The sequence below is a fragment of the Palaemon carinicauda genome, chromosome 5 (genome assembly GCF_036898095.1).
Source record: "Palaemon carinicauda isolate YSFRI2023 chromosome 5, ASM3689809v2, whole genome shotgun sequence".
Classification (NCBI taxonomy): domain Eukaryota; kingdom Metazoa; phylum Arthropoda; class Malacostraca; order Decapoda; family Palaemonidae; genus Palaemon; species Palaemon carinicauda.
The window spans coordinates 183,756,505-183,779,884 of NC_090729.1; the positions used below are offsets into that span (position 1 = coordinate 183,756,505).

The following is a 23,380-nucleotide window of genomic DNA, read 5'->3' on the forward strand; positions in this document are numbered from 1 at the left end:
ACTTGGTATTGGTAACTCTATTATAGTTGAGTATCTTGTTAAAACTAGATATTCTCATGATGAATCATAGACTTTTGACTGCTTAAGCATGTTTTGTTCTAAATTGGAGGGCAAGAAAAATAACAAGCATATATAGGGATATGAATGTGAAAAGAACTGTTGACTCAAATTTCACTGCTTTATTAATCAATGGTAAATAATTGGGCCTATGCTATTGCCATATTGTTTTAGGACCTTTTAATCTTTGTGACATTTACCTAACTGACCTTTTGAACCAAATGAAACATTGTGCCATATTATTGCAGTAGTGGTTTACGACCTTATAATCTTGTGTGACATTTATTAACTGACCTTTTGAACTAAATGAAACTTCAAAAAGTTCTATACTACAAGTCTCTGTTTTTTTATGTAACAGTAAGGTCCCCTTCATTCACTCTCTGGCTGCTACATGTATGATAAGTGTTTAGTGGGAATACAATCCATTTATGATATTTAAGGTATGTGTGATGTACAAGTTGTGTATAAGGTTTATTATGTTATATAGCATCGCTGATAGAGTAATTGGTAAGTTACATGGTTGAAGACTCCAATCAGTGACTACAGCCACCTAGAACATTGGGTTAGGTTAGGTGGGTGTGGTTTATATGTGATACATCGTAGTCTTACTTCGGGTTTCCCCAACCAAACCCCATGTTTCTGATGACACACTTGAGCTATGTAATTTTCCCGCTGGTTTTGGTGTGATTTATGCTAATATATCATTTGTACATGGTGTGATACACTTGTTTTTATAGTATCCATACCTGTAAACAGTATCTTTCACTCGGATTCTACGATAGTTGTTCCATTTAAGGAGTTGAGAAATTGAAAAATAATGGTTTGCACCAACAACAGTGACTGGAATGGGACACAAGATATTACTAGTTGAATTAATATAGGATTCACTTGTAAGAGAAGAAAAATATCCATCAATATCTTCTTCTAAACTTTATTATTGAAGTATAAATAGACTATGTAGCACAAAATATTTGAAGAGCATTACATGCAATACAATCTACTTAAGACTGCAGTAAAGAATGGAAATTGCATGCAAAAATGATTATTCTGTAATATTTGTTTATAAACATAAAACTTACCCTCTGGTTATATAAGAATGGCTATAGTCCCTGGACACTCGGGTAGAAATTAAAAAACTTGTGGCAATCGCAGATATGCCAGGTGTACACTAGCGCCCTGGCGGTAGACAGGCCGAACTATTCCAACCAATTCAGACCTTCTCTGCCGCTTTCGCGGGCAACAAGTATTGGAATTCACTCGTGATTAACCTGGATTTTAGCAGTATTTTGGTGATGTACTCCTATTTTTCGGGTTCTGGCATTCGCTTATTTGGTTGTTTAATCTGTGATCACGTTATTATAACTTGAAAGGTGGGATTAGAAATTTTTTCAACCTATTTTGAAGCCAACAAAAACATAAGGGCGATATGTAAACATCTCGCCCAATGATGACGTCACAGCCTTATGATGTAAGCTAAAACTTGCCTTTTACAAAGAATGATAAGTGAATACTTTCTTACGAAGTATTAAGTTATAAATTAAGTTATAATTTAAAGGATTTTGTTATTTTAAGAAAATTTTTGTCCTTTTAATAGATTTTCTTTGGATAATCTTCGATCTGTTTTCAAAGAGTAACTAGCGTTCAGTTTATTTATGCTACACAGTTTTCAGTCTGTCGTTACGATATTACGATTTCTCTTTGTATCGATTTTTATGAATAGTACATCCTTCTTACAAACTCAAGTTTTCAAGTTGTTGTAGATAAAAGGAACATATTATTTTGCAATTAATTGGTCCTTTCAGTATTTTTTTTAGTCAAAGATTAAAGGAAGTTACGGTTCAGTTAACGTATATACGACGTAGTATTCTTGACAATCGATGTAGCTCACGATTCTGTGTATCGTTGTTTACTTGTTGGGTTTTGGAATACTAAAATTGTTTGTATAATAATTGTAGATGTTCCAATTCTTACCTGGGTGATAATTCGCCTTTTATTGGAACCCCTTAATATAAGGGTTTGTTTTGATTTATAGATATATTCTTTTCTTATATCTATTAAGGTAAAATTTTTTATTTAATATTTTGTTGCATTTATATGGGATTCAGTGACTTTTGCATTCCCATTCAAACCATTGACAGAATAGTAAGTCTCTCTACGGGGGTCATTTTGTTTGATAATGTGTATACTTTGGTTTTTAAACAATTGTGAAAATATTTTTACCAAAAAGTGAAATGCAAATTTTTAGTGATAAATTAGTGCAGTGAACTTTATTCAATTCAGTGGAGGGTGCTTCTTTTCGGACCTGTCATTATCCTAGCCTTAGACCTCTTCCAAGCTCCCGGACCCAGGGGAGAAGTTGAGTCGAGCGGCGAAAGGAATCGAGAGGCGTAGCCTGGCGTTTACCGTCTTTTAAGACCCGAACAGAAGTCCCCTCGAGCGTTTTCTGTCGATCCCCAGAACGCTCACCCTCGCTATAGGTAAAGCGAGGTAAAAGTGTTTTCTAACATTAAGCAAAGACACGTATCAGGCGCAAAGCTGAAAACAAAATTAGAATCATTCTTCGTGTGTTACGATTCATATAGCGCGGTTGTGGTGCCGCCGCTTCCACCAGAAGGGTGTTTGTCTCCCGAAAGTGGGGAGCGCTATGGAATCGACGAAGAAGGCAGATTTGTGTTTAAAAATGCTGCACGCGTGTCACCTTAGATTGATCCTAATTGGTCTTTGCTGTTAGACATGAAACAGCAACTATCTTTGTTTATGCGGTCTTATCAGCCTGCCGTTCGCAGTGCGGTTGGGTGTCACGATTCCGATTTTGACGCGGTGTCGCACAGGCGACCTGCCTATTCCGTTGATGACTCGTTGTCGCACAGGCGGCCTACCAGCCGCAATGTTCAACGGCGGGAGAAGGTGGATGCATCGCTTCGAGTACCTGCTTCTCTACGTCAACCGACCGCTCATAGCACCGAGTGTCAGTCTGTCCAGGCGCGCCGACGATCGCCAGGCAGCAGAGCATGCCACCAAGTGGCATGATAGACAGCAGCGTCAGTCAGACGCAGTAGCGGGGCGGAGCGTCAGCGTCAGACGTTGTAGCGGGGCGGAGCGTCAGTGTCAGACGTTGTAGCGGGACGGAGCGGCAGCGTCAGTCAGACGCTACGCTACCCATGAAAATTGACTTTGATGTCTACATGACTATGAACATCTAGCGTTGGAACATTGTTGCGTCGGGCGTTATATTAAGAAATAAATCTTAACTAGGAAGATATTATGTTCTCGGACCAAGGCCTGCTGGGCTAATTCTTGGTTGGGAGAGCTTGAATTTAAAACCTTTAAGCATTGAGGTCAGAATTCGGAATCCTAAGGAATTGACTCCTAGGAATCAAGACATCTCTACGTAGGATAGAGACTTGTAGGAGGAAGGGAGTGACTCATGAGAGTTTTTCTGAAGTTTCCCTTTTATTTTGTACTTGCTGCTCCTCGTTTCGACTTCAGAGTTTTTCGTTAGGTGTCGAAGGTGTGTCTGTTTATTTTATTATTACTAGCCATGCTACAACCCTAGTTGAGAAATCAAGATGCTTTAACCCAAAGGACTCCAATAGGGAAAGATGGCTCAGTGAGGAAATAAGAAAATTGATAGATTAACATTAAATCGTGCTCAGACGAGTAACAGTGCTGATAGGCCAGTGCAATAACGTGTCCTCAATGCAGCATAACGAACCTAACTGTAGAGGTTGGTGCAGCAGCGCCTGCAGCTGCAACAGCAGAAAGTGCATTAAGGCCTTTATGAGAATAGAGCATAAGGGTATATCTCCCACAACGGGCAGATCTTTTGTGATTTAATGTAATATAGTTAAAAACACAATAGTTCAGTGGCTCGTAAACATAGCACAGTGCACTGGAGGATGTGTTCGTTCGTGTCCGTCTTACTTCTAGCCCGACACCTCTTCCTTACTTCCCAACCCCTGGGAGAAGGAATGTCGGAAGGCTAAGGTATATCGCGGACCTTGTGCGCTAAACATGTTACACCGAGCGATCCTGTCGATGCATTCCAAGACGTTCGCTCTGCTTTGGAAGGACGAAGTAAAGGTGTTTTCTTCTCCTTCGATTGACGAACTATGACGTCTCAACCATGTGATGTAATCTCTTAAGCAGAGCGAAATTTAAATGTTTTGAAGTGATCAGTTCATCATCGCTATGGCATCACAGATCTTGTGACATTTTTCTGCGTAATAGGACGCAGTTCCCTGACGAGGATGGCGTTTTACGTTTTCCCTTTCTGCTAGACTGGGAAGTTACTCTTCATGAACGCATTGGAACAGGACTTACCCTCGCAGCAGGCGTGTCGCGATGCTTAAGCTGGAAGCAATCGAGCGTGTTTTCTTCCACGAGAGAGGCCGAAGTCAGACAAATTGCATACAAACCTAACTGTTCCTCTGGAATCTTACGCACTTTCCGGGAAGAAAGAGTTCGTCCTCGTGGAAGGATGCAAAACCTAGACTTGGTTGACTCCAACCAATACGTCCAAGACCTTTCATGAGTCGTATGTTTCCTAATAACCTATCCTGCAGTAACTGATGTTCGCCAGAAGTTTTCTTTTCGGAAGAAGGCGACGTGTCAGCACCAAAAATCGCGTAAGACACGTAGTTCATCGGGGGAAAAGGTGCTCAGTTTACTTCTGTTCACGCTTCTTCTCCTCCCCCAGATTGGGGGAATGTCTAGTACTTTCCTCTGGGATCCATCGACTACTGTTGATGATATCTTGCAGCATTAGGTACGTTCAGGTCGCGTACAAGGCACCCTGGAAATGTCATAAAGACTTTCCCAGGTCAGTCACGGGACTACGGTTGATGATCGCTCACGCTTGAGTTAACGCACACAGTGTCCCGCAAGTGTATGTTATGTCTGAGCTAAAGAGGTCAATTTCATCTCTTTCTGACGCTTACGATTCTCGGGCGGAAAAAATTTCACCCAAAAGAATCTAAGGACAGCCATAGACCAAGAAAACGGTCTTCCGATAGTATCAGACAGCGTAGTTCTACGATACTCAGCAATGCTTCCTCTCAGTGATCAGCTCGCGTTACGGAAAGCGTTAGGGCGCACGCATGTGGCAGTCTGGTCTCCCTTACAGCAGACGCAGACGCCAGTCTGGTCTCTCCCTCACACAGACGCAGATGCCAGTCTGGTCTCTCCCTCACGCAGTCGCAGATGCCAGTCTAGTCGTATGCTGGACTCTTAACAGTCAAAATTGATCCTTTCAACAAGTTGTCTCACCTTCGCGTTCTGCAGGACATGCGACTACCGCTCATGCGGAAGCATGCTACACGCGGACAGTTCTCGGCAAACTGATCAATCTGAAATCCCACTGCAACCTAGACGCATGTGTCAGCCTGGAAATATGCTGGATAAGGTCAGTCAGGTTTTTTCCCCGCGTCATGATAGACAAACAGTTGCTTCTTTGCGCCACTGATTGGACGCGATACTGTCGCCTCCTCGCGACATGCTGTAGATTTGCAATAGGCGGGACGCAGACAGCGCGCTGTATCCCCACGGCAAGGTGAACGCATACAGCACGCTGACACCTTACGGTAATGCAAACGCATGCTGCAATCTGGTCGCATGCTAGACGCATACAGTCAAGTCTTTTTCTCACAGCAGTATAGGCAGATTGCTGTCTCTCCTTCGCGACTCTCTGGCCACGCAGCTAACGCTCCTTCGCGTCAAGCTTTTGACCCAAAGTATGTTGAACACTCGCTGGTTACACGTGATTAGGTCTTAACCTCACAGCATGAGGTTGACGTTGTTGATGCTACTTTTCAACAAGCCTAGCTTCGATATCGGTTCCTTGCGACCGATTTGTATGAGTTTCGGGAGGCGGTATAGATCTTGACTCTCCCTCACGGCATGTTGAACATATGCAGCATGCTGGACGCATGCCATCGGACCGTTTCCCTGCGTCAGAATCGCGAATGTCTTATTTTAAACCATCAAGCTTTAGGTTTGGCTGCCTTCAGTATTTTGGAAAACCTTTAAGATCTAGAGGGTTGTTCGAAGGAGGCAGCTGAGGCTATCGCTTGTACAAAGGACTTTTACCTCAAGGTTTTGCAGCCCAAATACGAGGTTTTAGGGAGTGGTGTAGAGCTAAATCAGTCTCTTCATTTAGTAACTCTAAAACACAAGTGGCCTATTTCTTAGACCTTAGAAGAAAGAACATTTTTTCCTCCTCGACCATCAAGAGGTACAGGAGTATGCTGGCAGCTGTCTTCAGACACAGGAAATTGAATCTATCAAATAAAGACCTTCTAGATCTTCTCAGATCGTTTGAGATGACTAAGAAGTGTCGGCAAGATTCGCCAGGCTGGAATTTAGAGGTTGTTTTAAGATGGTGACAGATTCGAGCCTTTACACTCGGCTTCTTTTTTAAGATCTGACTTTGAAGACTTTACTTAGTAAGTCTGGCAACAGCTGAGAGTCAGTGAAGTTCACTCTTTTACCAAGAACATGGGCTTCAGAAACGGATAAGCCATATGCTCCTTGCAACTTGGATTCTTGGTCATAAGCAAACGTCGTCCTCATCTATGGCTTAAAGCTTTCGAGATCACTATTCTCTCGGATATGGTTTGTGAAAAGTTGAGGAGAGTTTTTGTCCGGTTAAAACGATGAAGTTTTATCAAGACAGGACTAAAGGAGTTAAGAGACTATTTAGAGGCTCTTTTGTGTGCAGTCAGGAAGCCTGCGCTACCTATGTCTAAAACGTCCTATCATTTCTTATAGACTTTTATTGGAAAGGCTCACTCACACTGTGGTGAGGCAGATCTTAAGCTGTCGAAAGAGTAAAGACTCACTAAGTTAGAGCTGTGTGAACTTCTGTAACTTTTAAACAAAACTGTTCTCTGCAAAGCATCGTGCATACAGCCTTTTGAAGGGGTAATCCTGTATTCGCCTTGCATTACTTATACTGTATCCAGTCTTTTTGTAAGGACTGCTACACTTTGGGATCATTCGTAACAACGAGTGCAGTAGTATGTGAAACATCCACCACTACATTTCCCTAATTCCCCAGTACTCCTGTTCTCCTCTTGGAACTCTTATATATGTTTTTATGATTGTACGTAAAGATTGGTCGACAATCTTCTGCAATCTTTGATTTAGTCAGTTGGTCATTTTGTTCCTGAAGAGTGCCCGAAACAAGGGTGTTAGTTGAGGTCCTGTCAAGTTATAGGTTATTGCACCGTTTGACAGCTTCTAGAGATCTTCAGCCCCCTGGGTGGACCGCTGGATCTCGTAAGGATAGCAGACAGAATGAGACAGAGAACCATTGAAGTCAGCTTCCTTATCAGGTACGAACCTCTTAAGTGGTTATATTTAACTCTTAAGTGAATTTCCAATTATGTTGCTGTCTCTGACCCGCCACCAAGGGTGTCAATCAGCCATTCTTATATAACCAGCATTTAAGTTTTATGTTTAAAAATGATATTTTCATAATAAAATAAATTTTTTAACATACTTACCCGCTGGTTTTATAAGTTATGATCCCACCCTCCTCCCCTCTAGAGACCAAGGGCCATGGAAGGTCTGAATTGGTTGGAATAGTTTGGCCTGTCTACCGCCAGGGCGCTAGTGTACACCTGGCATATCTGCGATTGTCACGAGTTTTTGAATTTCTGCTGGAGCGTCCAGGGACTATAGCCATTCTTATATAACCAGAGGGTAAGTATGTTAAAAAATTTATTTTATTATGAAGATATCATTTGTTCCGTAACTGAAATACAAACCATGCTATTTAATATGGGTAATTACTTTCGGCGTAGCTGAAATGACGAGCCTTTAGAATTTCAACGAGGGTTTACTACCCCACCGCTAGTTAGCAGGGTGTCGGGACGGTAGCTTGCTCCCCCCCCCCCCCCCCCCCCCCCCCCCGCCTCCCCTCACACACCTATGCTGAGCTCACTTTGTTCTTGGCTCGGGTGGTAGTCGGACGTGTCCGCTGTCACCCTCGCCTTCTCTGACAGCCATTACTAATCTTTTGTTTGCTTTTTCTTTGATAGTGTGTGTGTGAAGTTGGCCTCAGCGATGCGTAAGTGACCTCCACACCTTGTGTCCTTACTGTAGGGGTCAGCGGTGTGATAAGAGTAATGTATGTGGTGAGTGCAGGGAGTGGTCTACCTCCCAGTGGGAGAGGTTTTCCCGGCACCGGAAGAAGTCCAGGCGGGATATTTCTCCTTCGAAGATTTCTTTGAAAGGAGAAAATCCCAAGGGCTCTTCTTCCGTGCCCCAAACCTCCTCTGAAGCTCCCACTCGATCGGTTTCTTCCGAGAAACTGTCGAGTGGTAGCGTAAGCCGCAGTTCTGTTGACTGATCGCGGGGTTTGGGAGTGGGAGTTGCCTCCCATAGCGAGGTAGCTCATCCTCCGGGGGAGGATTTAAATTTAGATGTAAATGTAAATGTGACTAATAATTATTTTGATGATTTGTAGCAGCTTTGGGCTTCTTTGGGGCTTGAGGCTTCGCCCTCCAAGGAAGTCTTGTTTGACATGATCAGATTGGGGGCAGCTGTCAAACAATCGCCAACTTCAGCAGAGGTTGATCCTCTGTCTATCGTCGACGTTGTTGTGGCAGAGGCTTCTGATGAGTTGTATCAAACCTCTGCTCCTGATGTTGCTGATGTAGCTGAAGGCTTAGTTCCCCCCTCCGGACATCTTTCGAGGGAGGAACTAAGTCCAACGGTCTCTCCTGCCGGTGATTCTCCCCCTCGGGGGAGTTCACTCTCAGAGACTCCTCTTCGGAGGACTGCTGATGGTCAGCCTGATGACCCCACTGCCCCCAGAGTGCGTATAAGGCGTAAAGCCCGCCTTCCTCTTCGCCGTAGAGGCCTTCCTTCACCTCACAAGGGTGTTAGGAGGCACCTCTTCGGTTCTTCATCGCCGTAGTCCGATGCAGAGGAATCTCGCCGTCATTCGCCGACTCTACCAGCTACATCCCTGGACCTCTCTGCAGATCGTTTGCGTTCTCCTTCGGTGGAAGGTTGTCCTTGCAAAGGACACGCCGACCTTCCACCCGCCAGACCTGCTGACCTGCTGTCGCCGTTTCTGGCCGCTGATGCGCTGTGGGCGCCTACTCACCCCTGTTTTCAAACGGGCAACGGTCCCTTCGGGGCACAAGGGACTTCCACACAATGTGTCTAAGTCCCTTACGCGCCAGGTATCCCCTGCGCGCAATTGCGCACAAGCGCTCTCCAGCTGCTGTGGTTCCTGTTATAGCGCGCCAACGCTCACCTGTTCGCCAGCGCGCCACTGCGCGCCCACGATCTTCTGATCTGGGCGCAAAGGGGAAGATAACCTCTTCCTCTGCTCGCCAGCGCTCTCCAGCACGCCATCAGACCCCGCCTGCTTGCCATCCTTCACATGTGTGCCCACGCGCGCCCTCTGCGCCCACCTATTCTTCCAGATGTACGCCCTCATGTGCGCCCACGCGCAAGGGATATATCTCTTGCGAGCGCTTATTCAGCCTGCTGTGCTCCCTCTGCAATCATCGGAATGCGCGCCTCGCCATCGCCCTAGCGCGCAATCCAGGCAAAATTCTATGGCGCGAGGCTGCAGGACGCCGTGCGACCAGGTCATAGGCCCCCCCCCAAGCACAGAACAGAGCGCTCGCCGGAGGGAGGGAGAACTCCGGATAGGTCCAGGGACTTTCCTCCTCCTTCCTTTCAGGCAGACCATACTTTGGTAACTCCTAGGGATCGAACGATCCCCTTCCCTCCAGAGGAAATATCTGACAGCGCAGCTGTCAGTCGGCAGCCCTGGTTTGGGTCCCTTGTCAGAGCGGTCATGCAGGCTTTTAAGCCTGTTCTCTCTGAGCTGGGCCACAAATCAGTGGCAGCTTCGACTCCCCTGAAGAGGAAGAAAGGAGTAGCTGACGTGGTGACTTCTCCAAGGGCGAAGCTGACTCCTCGGAAGTCTTTGAGGAAGGCCTCCTCCCCCCCCCAGACTTTCTCTCCCTCCCCTTTGGACGAAGATTTCCCGTCCTCTGGAGTCACGTGAGGTGTTCCCCCATCGCACCAATGAGGGAAACCCCAACTCGCGCAGAGAAGTCTTCTCGGGTAGGTGTAGAGAAGAGCCTCCCACCATCACTGTTGGAGTCCTGCATCCCTCCCAGGAGGGAGTCGAAGGACTCCAAGACTTTACTGAAGTCATCCTCAAGGATTAGACCAGAGCCAGCCAAGCCCTCGGAGAACGTCCACGAGTCCCCCCAAGAAGAGCCTTTGGGGACAGGAGGCTTCGCTGCCAGCCCTTCAGGAGGAGAGCTACAGGAGTCAGAGCATGCGTTCTGGCAGGTTCTGACCCTTATGAGGAATCTCAATGGGTTCGCAGACCCAGAGATTCCCCCTCGTGAGGGCAAGGACACGGTCTTGGACCGAGTATTTGGTACTCAAAAACCCTCTAAGGCCAGCGCGGCTTTGCCCTGGTCCCAAGGGGTTAAGAGTGCCAGAGATAAGGTCGAAGGCCAGCTCTCCGAGCTTGCCTCCTCCAGCCGATCCAGCACCGGTAACAAACTCCTCCCACCTCCTCGTGTCCATCAGAGGAGGTACTTTGACGTCATGGAGAAGACTTGTTTAGCTCTTCCCTTACACCACTCTTTGGAAGAGCTTACCAGGGGAGTCCCTCTAGAGAGAGACTCCAACCGGCAAGTGTCGTTCTTGGCTATGGAGATCCTTAGCCAGGAGAAGGTGGCAAAGTGTGCCATGTAGGCAACTTCGTGGCTGGACATCTGGCTAGGGTCTCTGGGCATCCTGTTATGATCTGAGGACTTGTCCAAAGAGAGTACCAGGAAGGCCATGGAGACCTTTCTACTTTCAGGCACTCATACCATCGAGTTTCTAGCCCACCAAGTCTCGAACTTGTGGGCTAATACCATCTTGAAGCGTCGAGATGAGGTGTCTGAGAGATTCCACCAGAAGGTCCCCAGCACCGAGATCAGCAGGCTCAGACATTCTTCCATCTTGGGGAACAATTTGTTTGAGCCTAAGGACGTGGAGCAGGCGGCTGAGAGGTGGAGGATGTCCAACTAGGACTCTCTCCTACATGACTTTAACATCAAAGCCCTATAAACCTCCAGCAACCCAGCAACCACGTCCTACCAAGACCACGAAACCGGCAGCTGCAGCGAAGACAACGGTGTCGAAGCCCTTTCCTGTCAAGGACAAGAAAGGCAAGAAGTCCTCCAGGGGAGGAAAAAAATCCTAGAGGGAGCGGCCGAGGTCGCAAACGCTAGGATTGGCAGTCCCCCTGTATGTCCACCAGTGGGGGGATGCCTACAAAGTTGCGCAAACAGGTGGCAGCAACTTGGGGCCGATTCCTGGACGATTTCCATAATCAGTCAAGGATATCGCATCCCGTTCACAACATCACTACCTCCCCTGACATCGAATCCAGTGTCGTTGAGCTCCCTTGCCATGGGATCGGCAAGGGGCAAGCCCTTCGGGCAGAAGTCGAGACAATGTTGAAGAAGGGCGCTCTCCAAGAGGTCCTCGACGGGTCCCCAGGCTGCTTCAGTCGACTCTTTTTTGTAAAGAAGGCGTCTGGAGGCTGGAGACCAGTCATTGACCTCTCGGCTCTGAACAGGTTTGTCAAGCAGACCCTGTTCAGCATGGAGACGGCAGACACGGTCAGACTTGCAGTGAGACCGCAAGACTTCATGTGTACACTGGCCCTGAAGGACGTGTACAGTACTTCCAGATCCCAATCCATCTGTCTTCAAGGAAGTACTTAAGATTCAGCCTAGACAACAAAATCTACCAGTTCAAGGTGCTGTGTTTCGGTCTCTCCACAGCACCTCAGGTTTTCACCAGTGTGTTCACCCTAATATCGTCGTGGGCACACAGGATCGGCATCCGTCTCCTCCGTTATCTGGAAGACTGGCTGATCCTAGTAGACTCGGAGTCAGGCCTTTTTCGACACCGAGACAAACTTCTGGGACTTTGCCAAGATCTGGGGATCATGGTAAATCTCGAGAAGTCTTCTCTGCTTCCTACTCAAAGACTGGTATATCTAGGTATGATCGTAGACACCAATCTCCACAAAGCCTTCCCATCGGACGACAGGATAGCAAGGCTGAGGAGAGTCGCGAGTCCTTTCCTCAGACGAGAAGAGCTCCCAGCCTAATCGTGGTTACGTCTCCTCGGTCAGCTCTCATCCTTGGCCCGTCTAGTTCCCAACGGTCGCCTCAGAATGAGATCTCTGCAATGGCAACTCAAGTCCCGGTGGAATCAAGGTCACGATTCCCTGGACGTCATGATCCCTATGGGTCCTGCGGAACGGACGGATCTTCAGTGGTGGGTGACAGACAAGAACCTACGAAGGGGAGTGGATCTTCTCGTCCTCCCCCCGGATTTGATGCTGTTTTCGGATGCCTCAAAGAAAGGGTGGGGGCCCCACGTTCTGCACCACAGGACCTCAGGACTGTAGTCAGAATCAGAAAAGTGCCTCCATATAAATCTGCTAGAAAAGAAGGCCGTATTCCTAGCCCTTCAACAGTTCCAACTTTACCTGGCGGGTCACTCTGTGGTGGTGATGAGCGACAACACCACAGTAGGGGCTTACATCAACAAGCAGGGAGGTACCTTTTCAGAGCAGCTATCCCATCTCGCAGTAGAGATACTGAGATGGACCGAAGTCCACTCGATTCCACTCGGCTCGCTTCATTCCAGGCAAGAGGAATGTGCTCGCCGACAGTCTGAGCAGAGCGTCTCAGATAGTGAGTACCGTGTGGTCTTTGGATCATCTAGTAGGCAACAAAGTCCTGACTTTGTGGGGTTCCCCGACTGTGGATCTGTTCGCTACAGCGCTGAACTTCAAGTTCCCGCTGCACTGCTCCCCAGTCCCGGATCCCAAGGCACTCTGGCAAGATGCCTTCCAACTTCGGTGGGACAACATTGACGTATACGCCTTTCCCTCATTCTGTCTGATGTGGAGGGTATTCAACAAGACCAGAATATCGGTCAATCTCTCGATGACCCTTATAGCTCCGCTATGGCATCATGCGGAATGGTTTCCAGACCTTTTGCAACTTCTAACGGAACTACCGAGAGAACTCCCTCCACGACACGAGTTACTCAAACAACCACACGCCAACATCTTTCACAAAGCCGTAGCTTCGCCTCGACTTCACGCCTGGAGACTATCCAGCATCTCCTCGCAGAGAGAAGATTTTCGCAACAGGTTGCGAACAGGATGTCTGGACACCTGTGAAGGTCATCCGCAGGGGTCTACCAGGCAAAGTGGCGAGTTTTCTGTGGTTGGTGTCGTGGAAGGGGTATCTCTCCACTCGATGCCACTATTCCAGCAATAGCGGAGTTCTTCGTGTATTTGCGAGAGGAAATGCGCCTTAAGTCTAGCCTTCAGGCTCAAAGGAGTGGACATTTCTACTTCGCTGGAACTTTCCTTACTCATACGAAGTTATGAACTTACCTGCCCTCAGTCGGAAGTGAGACCTCCTCCATGGAACGTGGTTCGAGTTCTCAGGTCTCTTAAGAGACCTCCCTACGAACCATTACGCCAGGCTTCAGATCGCCACCTAACTTGGAAGACGGTGTTCCTACTAGTTTTGGCCTCGACCAAGTGAGTCGGTGAACTTCATGGTCTCTCGTATGACATCGCCCATTCAAGGGGATGGGGGGAGGTAACGTTCAGATTTGTCCCTGAGTTTGTTGCTAAGACTCAGAATCCGGGAGTGCCGGACCCTCGGTTTGACTCTTTCCAGATTTCGAGTCTTCGTTCTGTAACAGATGACCCAGACCATCTCCTACTGTGCCCAGTAAGGAGTCTGAGGCTATATCTCAAAAGAACGGCTGCAGTTCGTCCCCAAGTGCAGGCATTGTTTGTGAGCACTGGGAGAACAAAGAGGAGGGTTACCAAGAATACTATCTCAGCATGGATTCGTAAGGTAATCCATCTGTCCCTGAATCCTGACCCTCCTCCGTCACGTCGCCCTTGAGCACATGATGTCGGGCGTAGCTACGTCCCTGGCCTTCAAAAAGAACTTCTCAGTGACGCAGGTTCTACAAGCAGGGGTTTGGAAACGTCAGACGACCTTCACAGCCCACTACCTGCAAAACGTGACCCACAGGAGGCTCGATACGTTCTCTATCGCCCCTGTGGTGGCTGCACAACAGCTAGTCTAAACCTCAGGCTCCTTAATGGACAAGTAGCAGAAGGTTGAGGGCATTATTACCCGGTTTTAGTCTACATGAATGAAAAGGTTTGTCTGGCCCTTATTCTTTTCTTCATCCTCCCCTCTCTTGAGGAAAGCAGTATCCTGGGTTCTCTGCACAGCTGACCTCGAACCACTGCAAGTAAACCATGTCTCCTTGTGTTCCTAGAATTAAGCTAATACTGTCACGTCCCCATACCCTGACGAGGTGGTATTGGGAGAGTCCTAGCCTAAAATTTCCATCTAAAGGACTACAGGTCAACTTCCTAGGACGAGTCACTCTTCAAACCTTCACACACAGCTTACGTAGGCCGCAGCCCTTGCCCAGCGAGGTGCAGGGACACCTTATTGTTGACTGCTGGCACACTCAGATACTGAGTCCCCGGGCAAAGCCAAAAGCCAGTACTGGCCGGGACTTACCACCCTTCCTAAGGGGTGAGTTACCCATATTGAATAGTGTGGTTTGTATTTCAGTTACGGAACAAATGACAAATTTGTATTTTTCCTAACTATACAAACCTTAGCTATTTAATCAAACTTGCCCGCCAGCCCTATCCCCCGTGAAGTCCTACCTCTAAGCAAAGTGAGTCCAGCACAGGTGTGTGTGAGGGGAGGGTTTACCGAGCTAAACCCCCCCCCCCACCCCCCCACCCCCCCCCCCCCCCCCCACCCCGCAAACTAGCGGTGGGGTAACAAACCCTCGTTAAAATTCTAATGGCTCGTCATTTCAGCTACGCCGATAGTAATTACCCATATTAAATAGCTAAGGTTTGTATAGTTAGGAAAAATACAAAATACCTACGAATTTGTCATTTTACTTGAATGTATTTATCTATACTGTTTCAAAAGATTTGCCTAACTAATGAACTTCTCTCTTGTTTTCAGATACAAGATCCTTTCTGTGATTAATGTTACTACAAGAGATTGGTGAGAAACCAAGTTTTTTTGATGGTTGAACACTGAAAATATAGAAACATTTTATGGTAAATGAGGAAGACATGATATTTCTACAGGTGAGTTTAACTTGATGTATTTTCTTTTACCAAATATAGTAAAAAAAAGAATTTTTGCATCGTTAACGGTAATTCAGTCTGACAAGGTAGTTACTGTAGGAACAATGGGTAGGTGAGGATGGGCCACCTACCTGCCTGACCGATTCAAGCCAGTTTTGTCTTTGACTACTTGGGTAAGAAATGTGTTGCTAGTATGGTCCTCATTTTTGTTTACTATCACTGCTGGAACTTTATCTTACTTTGGTGTCTTATAATAGTTTGCTTTTGCTGAGTACACACTCACTTTAGATCAATGGAAGAGTTCTGAAAGGTATGAAAAAGGGACATTTTCATTCCTAGTTATCCTAATGTGTAACGTATCATTGTAAGGTTAAATGGAGCAATGAGCCCGGTGTAATTAGTGCCCCTGGTATATCAGAGGCAGGTGACTAGTTTCTTTTGGGATTAAGCAACAGCACCTTCATAGGGGGAGTTTTGGACAATAAACCCATATTATTTTTAGTTGTGAATTTGTTAGGCCATCACAACTCTAGATCATATGAAGTTTAAGCCCCAGGAACCTTTAGGCGGTAAGGTGCTTAGTCCAAATGGACACAGAAGTATGTTTTATACTATTCACATATATTCAGAAATAAGAAGTTATAGTTGAACTAACTATTTAAAAGAAAATTTCAAAAATACTTAAAATTCAATGGCAAATTTAATTTGTGATGATTTTATTTCTGCATTGATATACTGATCCCATAAATTGAAAAAAGCAACCCTATATTGTCTTAAAATGCTTCTTTTGGTAGTGCTTTGATTTCTGTTCTGTTTCTCAAAAGATCTTTGCTCATCTGTGGCACTTTACTTCATTGCTCCTCTGTTCTGGAAAAGGGTACATGGATATGGTGCATATGTTACAGCCTAAATGATTTATGACTGAAACAACCAAGACCCCCTAGGTAGGGGAAGGGGACAATCTTAGGCCTACCTCCCATAACCTTACAGTCCATGAACAACTGTCTTCTGTCTTTTTACATCCCTGTCACTGTGGAGTCGCCGAAGAAAGGGATTCATCCCAGCCTCTGCTCGCAGAAGACAAAGGCAATTAATATGGGCTATCAAACATTATCTAATGTGGAATTAGAGACTTAGGGGTCTCATAACCTGTACGACCTGGCCAAGGTTGCATTTCTACAGAGTAAGAGAATCCCAGCATCACCGGCTGTTTGTAAGAGTCCTGTGAATTTTATAAGTACAAGGACTAGAACAGGAAACCACCTTGCCCACAATCCCTGAGTGCTGTGGCTGAAATAGGGCATTTCAGAATTCCACTAGTTCTGGAACCTTCCACAGGGCCTAGAGTTAGAAATTTTAGGGAGAATTTCGATAGAGTGAATGCTAATACAGTATTCTTTTCTGTTTAGCCATTCTGTATTGGTCTTGCCTCCCAAAGGATTTTGCCAAAAGCTCTAGTGTATCAAAAAAACAATGCACATGAACTGTAGCCAAGTCTAGTCGATCAATGTGTTGTCAGATCAAGGTATTGAACTTTAACGATGGGCTTCAACTATGGACGTCCAGATAAAATTCCACATGCTTGTGTGAAAGAAATTCTTTCACTTTTCACTGGATAACCAATCTTGTAGACAGGTTTGCATAGTGCATTTTCAAGTCTGTCAGGGTCTAACTTGATTGGCAGTGTATTGAGTGAGGCAGACAGGTATATTTTTGGATACATTCATATTATTATTGTTATTTCAACGATAGTGGTACCGAGTAGATCAATGCTTTTTTCTTTTAGTGTAAATGGAGGCCTGTGTTGGGACGCTTTCCTCCACCGCAGTATTTCTCAAGTCGCTGGCACTAATAGAGAAAACTTTGTCGTCTAGCAGACAAAATACAGCAAAATACCACTAGTTGTTTCTTCCTCCAGAACAGGTCAGCTTTGCTCCAAATATCTGTTCTCCACTTCAGGCTTACCAAAGAAGGGTATTTGGAGTGAGAAGCTTATGAGTAGCACTGGTGTAGACAGTCCATGTTATCATTTGTCAAAGGGTTTTTTTCATTAGCAACGTCATAGGATGTACTCTGGTTTAGCTCTCCCTCCCCTACCCTTTCTTCTATCCAAATTCATTCCACTCCTACCTTCCAGATTTTGTATGCACATGTTTGCAGGTGGAACGATCTTTCATTCTCATGTTGGAAGTCTATGAATGACCACTTCTCCAGTCCTCTCCTGTTGGTTTTCAAGAAGTCCCCCTGGGGTTGGAAGACAAATCCTTTTCCCTCTTAACTGAGCTGGTACTTTTTCAGATAGAATTCACATTAAATTTATGTCCTGCACCAGTAGAAGGCGGAATACCTGTGAATGCTTGTAAACAGAGATATTCTTTAGTTGTCATATCAGAAAATTTATGGTTGTAGTGTACTTCTTTCTTATCATTCAGGAACCACCGAATCACATAGTAACAGGAAAGAAAGGCTGGCTGGGGAAGACAAACATTAGCTTGCTACCCCCCCCCCCCCCCTCATTGAAATTCTAATGGCTTGTCATTTCAGCTATACCAAAAGTGATTATCCTAAGGTTTGTATAGTTAGGAAAAATACAAATTACCTACGAATTTGTCATTTTACTTGAATGTATTTATCTATACTGTTTCAAAAGATTTGCCTAACTAATGAACTTCTCTCTTGTTTTCAGATACAAGATCCCTTCTGTGATTAACGTTACTACAAGAGATTGGTGAGAAACCAAGTTTTTTTGATGGTTGAACACTGAAAATTGAGAAACATTTTGTGGTAAATGAGGAAGACATGATATTTCTACAGGTGAGTTTAACTTGATGTATTTTCTTTTACCAAATATAGTAAAAAAAGAATTTTTGCATTGTTAACGGTAATTCAGTCTGACAAGGTAGTTACTGTAGGAACAATGGGTAGGTGAGGATGGGCCACCTACCTGCCTGACCGATTCAAGCCAGTTTTGTCTTTGGCTACTTGGGTAAGAAATGTGTTGCTAGTATGGTCCTCATTTTTGTTTACCATCACTGCTGGAACTTTATCTTACTTTGGTGTCTTATAATAGTTTGCTTTTGCTGAGTACACACTCACTTTAGATCAATGGAAGAGTTCTGAAAGGTATGAAAAAGGGACATTTTCATTCCTAGTTATCCTAATGTGTAACGTATCATTGTAAGGTTAAATGGAGCAATGAGCCCAGTGTAATTAGTAGGCTACCAGTTTCTTTTGGGATTAAGCAACAGCACCTTCATAGGGGAGTTTTGGACAATAAGCCCATATTATTTTTGGTTGTGAATTTATTAGGCCATCACAACTCTAGATCATATGAAGTTTAAGCCCCAGGAACCTTTAGGCGGTAAGATGCTTAGTCCAAATGGACACAGAAGTATGTTTTATACTATTCACATATATTCAGAAATAAGAAGTTATAGTTGAACTAACTATTTAAAAGAAAATTTCAAAATTACTTAAAATTCAATGGCAAATTTAATTTGAGATGATTTTATTTCTGCATTGATATACTGATCCCATAAATTGAAAAAAGCAACCCTATATTGTCTTAAAATGCTTCTTTTGGTAGTGCTTTGATTTCTGTTCTGTTCCTCAAAAGGTCTTTGCTCATCTGTGGCACTTTACTTCATTGCTCCTCTGTTCTGGATAAGGGTACATGGATATGGTGCATATGTTACAGCCTAAATGATTTATGACTGAAACAACCAAGACCCCCTTGGTAGGGGAGGGGGACAATCTTAGGCCTACCTCCCATAACCTTACAGTCCATGGATAACTGTCTTTTGTCTTTTTACATCCCTGTCACTGGAGTGCCGCCGAAGAAAGGGAATCGTCCCAGCCTCTGCTCGTACAAGACAAAGGCAATTAATATGGGCTGTCAAACATTATCAAATGTGGAATTAAGAGACTTTGGGGTCTCATAACCTGTATGACCTGGCCAAGGTTGCATTTCTACAGAGTAAGAGAATCCCAGCATCACCGGAGGTTTGTAAGAGTCCTGTGAATTTTATAAGTACAAGGACTAGAACAGGAAACCACCTTGCCCGCAATCTCTGAGTGCTGTGGCTGAAATAGGGCATTTCAGAATTCCACTAGTTCTGGAACCTTCCACAGGGCCTAGGGTTGGAGTTTTTAGCGAGAATTTGGATAGAGTGAATGCTAATACAGTATTCTTTTCTGTTTAGCCATTCTGTATTGGTCTTGCCTCCTAAAGGATTTTGCCAAAAGCTCTAGTCTATCAAAAAAAACAATGCACATCAACTGTAGCCAAGTCCAGTCGATCAATGTGTTGTCAGATCAAGGTATTGAACTTTAACGATGGGCTTCAACTATGGACGTCCAGATAAAATTCCACAAGCTTGTGTGAAAGAAATTCTTTAATTTTTCACTGGATAACCAATCTTCTAGACAGGTTTGCATAGTGCATTTTCAAGTCTGTCAGGGTCTAACTTGATTGGCAGTGTATTGAGTGAGGCAGACAGGTATATTTTTGGATACATTCATATTATTATTGTTGTTATTTCAACGGTAGTGCTACTGAGTAGATCAATGCTTTTTTCTTTTAGTGTAAATGGAGGCCTGATTTGGGACGCTTCCTCCACTGCAGTATTTCTCAAGTCACTGGCACTAATAGAGAAGACTTTGTCATATAGCAGACAAAACACAGCAAAATACCACTAGTTGTTTCTTCCTCCAGAACATGTCAGCTTTGCTCCAAATATCTGTTCTCCATTTCAGGCTTAACAAAGAAAGGTATTTGGAGTGAGAAGCTTATGAGTAGCACTGGTGTAGACAGTCCATGTTTCCATTTGTCAAAGGGTTTTTTTCATTTGCAACGTCATAGGATGTACTCTGGTTTAGCTCCCCCTCCCCTACCCTTTGTTCTATCCAAATTCATTCCACTCCTACCTTCCAGATTTCGTATGCACATATTTGCAGGTGGAACGATCTTTCATTCTCATGTTGGAAGTCTATGAATGGCCACTTCTCCAGTCCTCTCCTGTTGGTTTTCAAGAAGTCACCCTGGGGTTGGAAGACAAATCCTTTTCCCTCTTAACTGAGCTGGTACTTTTTCAGACACAATTCACATTAAATTTATTTCCTGCACCAGTAGAAGGCGGAATACCTGGGAATGCTTGTCCATCCATCCATCCATATACCAAAGGCACTTCCCCCAATTTTGGGGGGTAGCCGACATCAACAATGAAACAAAACAAAAACAAAGAAGGGGACCTCTACTCTCTACGTTCCTTCAGCCTAACCAGGGACTCAGCCGAGTTCAGCTGGTTCTGCTAGGGTGCCACAGCCCAACCTCCCACATTATCCACCACAGATGAAGCTTAATAATGCTGAATCCCCTACTGCTGCTACCTCCGCGGTCATCTAAGGCACCGGAGGAAGCAGCAGGGCCTACCGGAACTGCGTCACAATCGCTCGCCATTCATTCCTATTTCTAGCACGCTCTCTTGCCTCTCTCACATCTATCCTCCTATCACCCAGAGCTTTCTTCACACCATCCATCCACCCAAACCTTGGCCTTCCTCTTGTACTTCTCCCATCAACTCTTGCATTCATCACCTTCTTTAGCAGACAGCCATTTTCCATTCTCTCAACATGGCCAAACCACCTCAACACATTCATATCCACTCTAGCTGCTAACTCATTTCTTACACCCGTTCTCACCCTCACCACTTCGTTCCTAACCCTATCTACTCGAGATACACCAGCCATACTCCTCAGACACTTCATCTCAAACACATTCAATTTCTGTCTCTCCATCACTTTCATTCCCCACAACTCCGATTCATACATCACAGTTGGTACAATCACTTTCTCATATAGAACTCTCTTTACATTCATGCCCAACCCTCTATTTTTTACTACTCCCTTAACTGCCCCCAACACTTTGCAACCTTCATTCACTCTTTGACGTACATCTGCTTCCACTCCACCATTTGCTGCAACAACAGACCCCAAGTACTTAAACTGATCCACCTCCTCAAGTAACTCTCCATTCAACATGACATTCAACCTTGCACCACCTTCCCTTCTCGTACATCTCATAACCTTACTCTTACCCACATTAACTCTCAACTTCTCTCACACACCCTTCCAAATTCTGTCACTAGTCGGTCAAGCTTCTCTTCTGTGTCTGCTACCAGTACAGTATCATCCGCAAACAACAACTGATTTACCTCCCATTCATGATCATTCTCGCCTACCAGTTTTAATCCTCGTCCAAGCACTCGAGCATTCACCTCTCTCACCACTCCATCAACATACAAGTTAAACAACCATGGCGACATCACACATCCCTGTCTCAGCCCCACTCTCACCGGAAACCAATCGCTCACTTCATTTCCTATTCTAACACATGCTTTACTACCTTTGTAGAAACTTTTCACTGCTTGCAACAACCTTCCACCAACTCCATATAACCTCATTACATTCCACATTGCTTCCCTATCAACTCTATCATATGCTTTCTCCAGATCCATAAACGCAACATACACCTTACCTTTTGCTAAATATAGTAACAGGAAAGAAAGGCTGGCAGGGGAAGAAAAACATTAGCTTGCTCTCTCTCTCTCTCTCTCTCTCTCTCTCTCTCTCTCTCTCTCTCTCTCTCTCTCTCTCTCTCTCTCTCTCTCTCTCTCTCTCCCCCCCCCCACGCAAACTAGCGGTGGGGTAATGAACCCTCGTTAAAATTTTAATGGCTCGTCATTTCAGCTATGCCGAAAGTAATTATCCATATTAAATAGCTAAGGTTTGTATAGTTAGGAAAAATACAAATTACCTTCGAATTTGTCATTTTACTTGAATGTATTTATCTATACTGTTTCAAAATATTTGCCTAACTAATGAACTTCTCTCTTGTTTTCAGATACAAGATCCCTTCTGTGATTAACGTTACTACAAGAGATTGGTGAGAAACCAAGTTTTTTTGATGGTTGAACACTGAAAATTGAGAAACATTTTGTGGTAAATGAGGAAGACATGATATTTCTACAGGTGAGTTTAACTTGATGTATTTTCTTTTACCAAATATAGTAAAAAAAGAATTTTTGCATTGTTAACGGTAATTCAGTCTGACAAGGTAGTTACTGTAGGAACAATGGGTAGGTGAGGATGGGCCACCTACCTGCCTGACCGATTCAAGCCAGTTTTGTCTTTGGCTACTTGGGTAAGAAATGTGTTGCTAGTATGGTCCTCATTTTTGTTTACCATCACTGCTGGAACTTTATCTTACTTTGGTGTCTTATAATAGTTTGCTTTTGCTGAGTACACACTCACTTTAGATCAATGGAAGAGTTCTGAAAGGTATGAAAAAGGGACATTTTCATTCCTAGTTATCCTAATGTGTAACGTATCATTGTAAGGTTAAATGGAGCAATGAGCCCAGTGTAATTAGTAGGCTACCAGTTTCTTTTGGGATTAAGCAACAGCACCTTCATAGGGGAGTTTTGGACAATAAGCCCATATTATTTTTGGTTGTGAATTTATTAGGCCATCACAACTCTAGATCATATGAAGTTTAAGCCCCAGGAACCTTTAGGCGGTAAGATGCTTAGTCCAAATGGACACAGAAGTATGTTTTATACTATTCACATATATTCAGAAATAAGAAGTTATAGTTGAACTAACTATTTAAAAGAAAATTTCAAAATTACTTAAAATTCAATGGCAAATTTAATTTGTGATGATTTTATTTCTGCATTGATATACTGATCCCATAAATTGAAAAAAGCAACCCTATATTGTCTTAAAATGCTTCTTTTGGTAGTGCTTTGATTTCTGTTCTGTTCCTCAAAAGGTCTTAGCTCATCTGTGGCACTTTACTTCATTGCTCCTCTGTTCTGGATAAGGGTACATGGATATGGTGCATATGTTACAGCCTAAATGATTTATGACTGAAACAACCAAGACCCCCTAGGTAGGGGAAGGGGACAATCTTAGGCCTACCTCCCATAACCTTACAGTCCATGAATAACTGTCTTCTGTCTTTTTACATCCCTGTCACTGGGGTGCCGCCGAAGAAAGGGATTCATCCCAGCCTCTGCTCGTACAAGACAAAGGCAATTAGTATGGGCT

General features: G+C 44.6%; 1 long non-coding RNA gene across 2 annotated transcripts in view; it reads left to right on the top strand.

Moving 5' to 3' along the window:
• The window catches only part of LOC137640708 (uncharacterized), a 34,019-nt gene that overhangs the window by 1,012 nt on the left and 9,627 nt on the right, over nt 1-23,380 (top strand). Inside the window, exons 2-4 of one of the 2 annotated variants that reach the window (XR_011044454.1) lie at nt 15,144-15,271; nt 17,958-18,085; nt 22,173-22,300. This is a non-coding gene — a long non-coding RNA (uncharacterized lncRNA). The remainder of the gene's footprint in view (nt 1-15,143; nt 15,272-17,957; nt 18,086-22,172; nt 22,301-23,380) is intronic. The other variant, XR_011044453.1, reaches the window with a different exon arrangement.